This window comes from Mercenaria mercenaria, chromosome 8, assembly GCF_021730395.1.
Source record: "Mercenaria mercenaria strain notata chromosome 8, MADL_Memer_1, whole genome shotgun sequence".
Lineage (NCBI taxonomy): Eukaryota > Metazoa > Mollusca > Bivalvia > Venerida > Veneridae > Mercenaria > Mercenaria mercenaria.
Window position 1 is genome coordinate 66,363,341 of NC_069368.1, and position 9,947 is coordinate 66,373,287.

General features: G+C 31.3%; 1 long non-coding RNA gene across 1 annotated transcript; it reads right to left on the bottom strand.

Annotated features, from left to right (window-relative positions):
- Positions 1–954: 954 nt before the first annotated feature.
- LOC128559081 (uncharacterized) lies at positions 955–8,673 on the bottom strand. The gene is made up of 2 exons (XR_008372132.1): positions 8,074–8,673; positions 955–4,770 (listed from the first exon to the last, which is right to left on the bottom strand). It is a non-coding gene; the product is annotated as an uncharacterized LOC128559081 (long non-coding RNA).
- Between the last annotated feature and the right edge of the window lie 1,274 nt (positions 8,674–9,947).

Below are 9,947 nucleotides of genomic sequence, written 5' to 3' on the forward strand. Positions count from 1 at the left end.
CTTTGTTCATAATATGCATTCAATTACTGACACATTTTATAGCAAAAGATAATACAATAAAAGGTATAACTATAGATAAAACAGAAATTAAACAAACCTTGTTCGCAGGTGATGCCACTTATGTTAATAACGGACAGAAAGACTCTTTTGAACGACTTATAGAAGTTATAAATGGATTTGGCAAAATATCTGGCACACACTTAATACAAACATATCTATAATTCTAAAGGCTGGTTCACTTAAACAAAGGAACTTAAAATATGCTGAAAACATGAATTCCGTTTGGACTTCTAAACAAGCTAGAACACTTGGAATGACATTTTATACAGATTTAGAATCAAATAATAAGCTCAACCTCGAACCTAAATTGCAAGAATTCAAAAATTGTCTGAAACAGTGGCAACATCAAAAACTAACCCTATTGGGTAAAGTAACTGTGATTAAAACATATGCTCTACCGAATCTTGTTTACCCGTTTACGTTGCTTGAAAACACACCGGAAGATACTATCAAAGATATCACGCCAACTATTTTTAAATTTTTATGGGACGGAAAAAATGAAAAAATAAAGCGCAAAACATTAGTGAATAACTATGATCTGGGAGGAATCAAACTCACAGACATTAAAACTTTTCTGTACTCGATCAAAGCATGTTGGGTTAAAAGAATAATTTCGAATGAAAATAACGGCTTTTGGAAACTACTGTATAAGAAATTCCTTAAAAACTTTGGGGGCAATTTAATTTTCGAATGTAATTTACACACACAAGATATTGCTAGAATTTGCAAAAATCACAAATGTTTGAAAGATATTTCAACTACGTGGTTTAGAATCATGAATTCTTCAAACACAAATAATGAAGTGAAAAAACATATAATATCGAACAACTCCGACATTAAATTACAACAAAATACAATATATTGGGACAATTAGAACAGAACGAGAATAAAATGTATTGATCAATCACATGTATTTTATTTCCGAACAAACAGGTTTTATAAGTTTGAAGAAGCAGAACGAATACTTAACTTGGAAAAAAGTGATTATCTCAAATACTACCAATTGGTTACAAAGATACCGAAAATATTAATAGAAAGCATCTCTGAAAATTTCCTGTACGGAAATAAAACAAACATTCATATAGAAAAACTAAAAGTTTGTAAAACACCCAACCAGTATCTTTATAAATTACAAGCAACCAATGAACCATATGAAAAACCAACTGCTGCTGCGAAATGGGATTTTTTTTTTTGAAAATGAAAACCTTAATTGGAAGAATATTTTTAGCGTACCATTCCTTTCTACCATTGATACAAATCTACGCAGTTTTCAATACAATTTTTTAATGAGTCTGTTGCCCACAAATAAATATCTATTTATCTGTAAGCTGGCCCCCAGTAACCTATGTGACTTCTGCTGCATGAATACAGAAACAATTGAACACATAATATTGGAATGCCCCAAAGTACAAACCATTTGGAACAATATTCAAAATCTATTGACTACTAAAGGAATTGACGTGAAACTGAATATCAAAGACATATGTTTCGGTGTAACACAAAACAATAAGAAAAATGATGTTCTAAACTTTATATATAATAATATTATGGAAATATTTTATATTTAAATCTAAGTACAGCAAAAACATTCCAATGTTTGACTGCTTTGTACAATACTTGAAAGCTAGGATAAAAATTGAAAAAGAAATCGCATTAATGCAAAACAAGTTAGATAGACATGAAGAAAAATGGTCAAAGTTCGATGAAATATAATAGCTGACTAAACTAAACTTTACAACCCCTAAAACTCTCGTACACATGCTAGTATTGAGTATTTACTACTGAAGCCAGGAAACGATCATCCCTTATTCCTCATTTTTAATCTACTTTTTCATTAATCAAAGTTAGAACTCCCAAGCGACATAGCTTTTTTCTTTCTCTACTTCCTTCTCCTTCCTTCCTTTTGCTTACCTTCCAAAACTCTTTGCATAATATTCGTATTGAATCTGACGTGATTTTGATTCGAAACATGTTAAGTTCATGTTTGTTTTTGACTATATATATCACTGACATTGTATATATAATTGTATGTCATATGTATGTTATGCAAAGGAAAATAAACTGGGTTACCCAACTGGGGCCTCAAAAAATGTAGCAAACTAGTCAATTTGATTGAGAAATATATTTTAACAAGTTTTATTAAGACTGGAATAACATTGTGTGTGTGTGTGTGTGTGTGAGCGTGTGTTTGTGTGTGTGTGAGAGAGAGTTAACAGTCAAATTGTTTACAATGAAGGGAGACCATCGACAACTCACCTCGAGCACTTTTTGCTTAGATGTGATGACACAGCACAAACATACTGAAAATGGTTTTTCCCGTTAGTACAACACAGATTTCTTCTGCTAATAATTCTATTGTCTATTAAAGAAACTAACCGATAGTGCTTTTCACATATAGGTATATATAATAATTATACAGGAAAACAATTTATTTTCGAGTCTCTAGATTTTTCAACTTTTTTTGGTCCTTCCATCACATATCGTTCTTTCAAACATATACGAGTATCCCATTATTGTACTATAATTAATACAGACACTACTAATATGCAGTTAGAAAACATTGCTGTAAAATCATTCCGAAATCAATCATCCAGTTTCAAAGAATATTTTCAAAGTTCCCTTGTTTCGATATATATATATATATGGAAAACTATTTCTGCCATCTGGCTGGCATGTTTTAAAACAAAACGAAATGTCTGAAGGAATAAAGTAGAGGTTCACCCAATAAACATATCTGTGATGCTATATAAAAATCAGGTGAGCTCTGTCTAAGAGGAGGATCTTTTTACATGTTTCCTTTTGGATGGTATGACAAAAAAGGCAATTCTGCAGGAATGATCTAGATGAGAAAATTCTGAAAGGGAATAACCAAAGAAACATTCCTTTGAAGTCTTGTCCATGCAAAGTGGTTTAGAAGGCATTGTCCTTTAAAGAAATTGTAGACAATGACGAATGGGCGATAGATATCCAACTATCCACGTACATCATGAGTTTTGTTCAAGTGAGTGGGCTAAAACAACAGGGAGAGCCTCTTTCTAATATTTTGACAGGTTGCTGACTGCATTTCTTTTATTTTTATTTATTTACAAATGTCTGTTGCCATTCCCAAAACTTTTACATACAAAGGTTGTCAAAAATATTTAGGCTTTGTCTCTAGCTTTAAGGTATTAGGTCACTAATAGTAAATTTTAAAAAAAAATGGCCTTTGCTTGGTATATTCTAAAAGGTAATTGTGTTTTGGACTATTTTGCATATTTTAAACAACTTTACCGTGCCGTATTTTTTTTATAAATTTTGTATAACTTATGGTATCTCCTCAAGCTAAAGTAGAGAAAAATTTCAAAGTGATAGCCACTACTCAAAACGTTTGCAGAGAACTCATTTTACCATAAATTTTGATAAAAGAAACATCAAACTACTGGTAAACAATTATAAAACACAAAATAAAAATATTAATATCATTTTTTGTATAGTGCCTCAAGTAAACGGATTTAATGAGACAGAATTAATACTTCAATACTAAAAATAAGGTCGAATGCTGTGTTTCTGTTTTGAATTGTGCTTACTCAATTAAAAAATAACCTTAGGGCAGAGGTAAAACCTACTTAAATTTCTTCCACAGTACATAATCTAAGAGTGAAGGCAAAATAGAGAACTTTCACCGCGTGTAACTCAATATTTCTAAAAATGTGTAACTCTACCCCTTCTGTTTAAGTAGTAAATCACCAAGAAATCGCTAATAAGATTCATCTTTTTCAATTTTTGTACAAGAAATCATTAATAAGTCTTGAAAGAAGTAAGAACTTACTACATAAAAGGAAAATAAGGAAAAATGATTTGGTCCAAGTAGGGCTTGAACCTACTCCCTCTAAGAATTGCAGTAAAAGTAGGCTGATGGTAGGAATTAAATACTCTTCAGAAAGGAGGTTCTCTATTAGTGATCTAATACCTTAAATTAATATACTTCAATGAAGCAAAGAGAAAAAAAACATAATAATTTGCAATATTTTCATAGATTTCACTTTACCTAAGGCTTGTAACACTGTAAGAAGATATGTCTCTTCAAAAAAAAAAAAAAAAAAAAAAATGACATCAACTGGCACATGTTTATCATATTTCAATGATAATATCAATTATGTGTTTTCAACTGTATCGCTTCCTTAATTTTAAATTATCTTACATCTTCAAATTACTTTTAGAAATTTCTTAAACAATACTTATCATAATCAATTCTTCCTTTTGAATTCTGCAAACAGTATGACAACTTGTGCCCAAAATCTATTTTTAATGGGAAGTATGTATACTATAAAGATATGTTTCATTAACATAATCATTGTCTTGGCAGATTTTTTTCTTTTTCTTTAAACAGCAGCTACCCAAGACTGCGGATTAAAACCTCCTAGACATCTTTTCATGAAATCATACTTTGGAACTCACTAAAGAAGAATTTCATTGTAATAACAGATCGAATTTTCCACGAATCATCAGTCCCAGACAATGTCTATCCAATTACACACCGCCTTTGCTTTATGTTGTGACTGAATTGGAAACTTGTCCATCAGTGCTTTGAGAATATAAGGTTTTGTCAAAACGTTTAAATTAACATTTTTGTACAGGCAGCTTCATATTTCATATCCTTCCTGAATCCTATCACAACTGCTGTGTGTGTGTCTTTTTTCAGATGCAATAAAAAGCTCCTCTGCTTCATGCCTGAAATATGAATTACAATTAGTAAAGCACTCTGTTGTATGAAAACTTGACAACTTTGTTGAAATTGTTTGCTTTTCACCTCCATTACTATTCTGAAAAGAAGCTGAAAGTCATGCAATGATATAGCCTAATACTTTCGGGTATAAATTCATGGTATAACTAAAAGCAAAACAGACAAATTATACAATTGATTCTATTTTGTATTCTGACTAACTTTCATGAAAATCAAATATGCATATGATTTGTGTTGTGTACCTGCTAATTTGGTTTTGATAAAATTTGATGTAGTGCTTGAAGGGACTCATTTTCATGTTTAAATGGACACCTGATTGAACTTGATCAACATCCTACTGCCTCAGTGTCCTTAATGGTAATTATGCCATAGCCTAATATATTTTCTGGTTGGATCCATAACTGAACTTGGCTCAGTCAAAATGTCATAAATATTTTTTTTTAAAAAAACTTCATAACTTCATGTGCTTGTCTAGATCCGTGGTTAAAATCCCTTTTATGTAATCCCTAATCCTAATACTTGATTTAAGATAATGGGTTCCAGCCCTACTTCTGACTAGACTCATTATGTTTACTGCTAAAAAATAAGCATGAATTCCATAACAACAAGCATTTCAGTGCATTTATATCCGCCGCAAAATAGGTGGTTTATGTGAAAGAGGCCGTTTACTTATGTGGTAATCAAAAAAGATCTTTTCATCTTTTTTAAGCCATATCAAGGGGAACATCTCTGCTTCTACTGGGTCAAGTAGGAACGCCATATCTTAAAAATAATTGTGTGAGGTTTGATGGTTCTGGCTTAAATAATATATGAATTATAATTATTTTCCATAGTAAACGACAAATGCAAACATAGATAATGCAAAAGCATCTCCCTCCACCTTTGGCAAGGAATAATAACAATATAAGTAAGTTAAAAGTTATTAGTGTGTTAGCATTAACGGTGCGAACCGGTTCTCGATATGTATCGAATACTCGTATTCAGGGTTTGATCGATACATCGGTTCGAACGTTTCTGTATCAATCAACACGAGCTGTCACCGGAGACATTGCGCTCGACTATTTCGATGCTGGATAGTGAACCTGGGCACATCTGAGTAAACTGGAGCTGTCACTGGAGAGTTTAATGACTCCAGTGATGGATGATAACGCACAATAGCTTGAACTTGTGTCAAAAATATCAAGTAATAAGAGAGGTAAATATAAAGTGTATCAAAACACTACATAACTATATTTCTAAGCACAATAGGGACACAATTCATAAAATAATGGTTATGCACCTTGTGTCACATGATGAAGGTGATGATGTGGAACAGGTACTTTAAGTTTGAATCAAATACATTCGTAATAACTGAGATATAGTGAAAATGAATAAAAAATAACTTTAAATTCTAAGTAAAAAGTGGCATATTACATGAAACATTGGTGCCAGAGTTATGCACCTTGTGTCATATGATGTGGGTGATGTTGTTTAACAACTACTTCAAGTATGAATCAAGTCAAAATAATTTTTAAAGTTTTTCCTATATAAGTCTATGTGAAACTTGGTATTTGCTATATTTTCTGTGTTGTCATTTTTGAAATCATATACAGGCAAGGTATATGGTACTTCCACTCCCTCGATCGTTTTAATGATTTTATCAATATAATTTCTTTTAGCAGTGAATTATCGTGATTCCATAGCCCCTTTTCATGTATCAAGTAATTTTATTTTATCTTTTTTTTACAATTAACGAGTAGTCATATTTGAAAATAGATTTCACAGAAACATCTAAACAATATGACTTTAAGAAATATATGTTTTTTAGAAAGGGTGGGGATGGGTCGGTCTGGGGGTGGGGGGGGGGGGGGTTGTAAAGGAAACAGTCTGATCTTGCTTGCTGTAGCAGATTGCTTTTTATGGTTTTAAGAATGTATTCATGGATTTTTATCATTTACATTATTTGTAATTATACGATCTAATTCTGCACCAGGTTTAAATCTCCTCCCCGCGCAACTAACAAGAATCATTTCCAATACTATTCATAATTTGGACTATTTTATCATAAAAGGACGGATTGTCAGCATTCGGTCCATATATTTAAACCAATAAAAATTACAATCTTCCAACATTTCTATCAAGAATAATACAAATTTCTGCTCATCAACTAAAATTGATTTTATAGTGCAATGTTTTGTAAGCATAATTGCAACATCTCTCGAATGTGAACTTTTTAAATATAAATTATGCAGTTCGCTTGCTAGATACTTTTATTACTAATTGTAAAGAAATAGTGTGTGCTGAAGTAAATAAATATCGCAGTTCATCTATCTTGTGTACTGAAATACTTTTATCCGTTTCTTGACACCTTGTAGGTCTCTACAGTTATCTGCATATATGTTTATGTTATTCATTAGAAATAAAGATAAATCAAATATTTTCCACAGAAACACAAAATCCTGTAATATCCAGAAATGCTAGTAGTAAATTAAGTGGTACTGACATGTCAAACAATAGAACAAGCACAAAAAGTGTAAAATAAAAATAAATCAAAAACATATAAAAGCAATAAGGATTTAAAAGGTCAGCGAAACAGTACGCGTGCTGTTTATCATTTAAGAACGAAAGTAGTCTCATTATCTCATAAATTACGATCTCACTGTCAATTTATGTAAGATGCTTTAGTACCTTCGAAAAGCAATTTAAAAATAATTGATATCATTTAGATATAACCAGAGATATACTTTTATATCAATGTATTTATGCATCGAAGTACAAATATATTCATCCTCCAGGTGTGATATTGCCTAAACTGAACCCTTGTAGATTTTTTCTCACTAGTATCTTTCCTTCCTAAGACAACGCTTTTTTCAATTAAAGCCTTGTCTTTGACACACAATGAAGCCAGAAGTTACGGACGTTATTCCTACAGCTATATTGTTCGATCTCATCAAATTCCTAGTCTGTGTAATTTTCCTTTTCGTATAACATACGGTTTTTATCTCTCAGGCTCTGTCCATCTATATCCTTTTTCACTAGATTATCTTTTAGTACTTTGATAAAGCTTTTGCCTGATTACAAGTAGTATAGTAATTGTTTGTGCGAAACAGTTTAACCTAATTTAACATTTAGTCTTTGGTCCGGACTGACCAATGCCGGACAATTAAAAAATCACAGGTTTTACTAAACTTTGTAAAAACCTCTGATTTAACTTGCAAAGGTATTAACAAACCAAAAAAACATATATTTTATATAAAATTTATATAAAATATATTTCATTAAAAAGTCATAAGAAACTTTAAAACCCATACTGAAAAAGCAAGTAGCCTTTTTCAAAACCTCTTAATACAATGTAAACACATCAGTTACTACGTTTAAATCAGGAAGTAAAGACACATATTTATCCACTCGAGATAACTTCCGCATTGCTAGAACGTCCTATCATAATCGTGACTGTGTTATTGCATCAGACTTATGAACTTAGGTACGCAATTTTGAACAGTTATAACAAAGGATATGTCTTATAAAATTAAATAATTAAAGAAAGGACGTACACAGATATATGATTATTTGAGACTTTTACAAAGATACTATATATCAGAGGATGGATACAACAGCACGATGTAAGAATAGAATTTGCTATACTGTGACAAATATTCTGGAATTTGGATAAGAACGGTCTTATTGAAAAAACAATTGATCAATTAATAAAATCGAATAAAAAGTATACGATTTTAGACTCTGATAACAAGGAATATGTGAATATTATTGAGAAACGAAAAGAAACGATTTAGTACCGTACACAGCTAGGACATTCACCGGCGGTGTAATATTGTATCAGACGACACACTAGGACTTTATTTGCTAGTATAAAAACCATACAACAACAGAATTGAAGGAATGAAACTTTTAAAACGTTAAACGAATTATTAGGTAGTTACAAACACAGAACTTTATTTTACAGCTGCCAAATTGATAATGTACTTTCAAGCACAACGATGAAAACACACAAACAACTGAAATTACTCAACCGTTTGAGTATGCCATAGGCATATGCATGATTGAATATCATAATACTTTTATGTTATGAAAATCACTCAACCGTTTGAGTATGCCATAAGCATATGCATGATTGAACATACGCTTTTGAGAGTAGTATGGAATATAACGTTTATGGTACATTTTGTTAGTAGTAAAGAATATTATGTTCTTGATTCATTTTAACTCATTTCATTAAAATAATTTATCATTGTTTGTTCATTTACTCTTTGATTGTTAACTTTTAGTATTTTATACAATAAATCATAAATGTTTATTCCATTTTCTAACATTTTTATGAAAAATAAACAATAATATCCACAGAGTGTACTTGTTTTGTCTTGATATTGAACATTGTTATATTTTACATTTGGTATATACTTAATTACTTCTTTCGGTGGAGGAAGCCCAAATGGATCAAAGTACAAAGTATTCAAGTAACAAACCCAATGTGTTCCAGGTCCAACAGAGTCGTTCAAATTTATAATTCCGCACTCGTCCTTTGCTTTTGTTTTTGGTAAATTATTTCTACTAAATACACCCCTAAAGTTTGTTATACCGAGTTGTTTTACCATTGTTCAATTTCAAAGTTAGAAATAGGTTTGTTTATAAATTTTATTTTTTCTTTTACTATAGGAATTCGTCTGTAAGGTCTTCTCTGAGAATCAATCTGTATACACTGACCATGTCCTTTTCCGCTTAACAAAGATGTAATCAAAGGTATCCCTAGACTAGCAGCCAACATACCTAAAAACCCACCATTTTGTTTTTGTTTTTGTGTTAATTTAATCACTCCAGATCCTACTAATTGCTTTCTTTGATTAGGTGTAAGATATGGCGATATAATATTTCTCTTATCATTAGCTACTGAAATCACACCATTTCCAAGTATTTTACTAACACCAGTACTGGCCAGCCCAGAGAGGGCTCCGATGCCTAGAGGGGCTAATATTTTTGCAGCTATTTTTGCTGCCATTGGAAGAATTATTTTTCTAACAAACCAGCCAAAGCTCCTAAAAATCCACCATTTTGACCTTGACTTGACATTTGTTTTTTTCGAAATTGTAATTTCTAAGCCCTTCTTATTTCTAATAGACTTTTCAATTTGATTAATTTGTGTTTTTGTTAAAAGTAAAGGGAAGTTTCC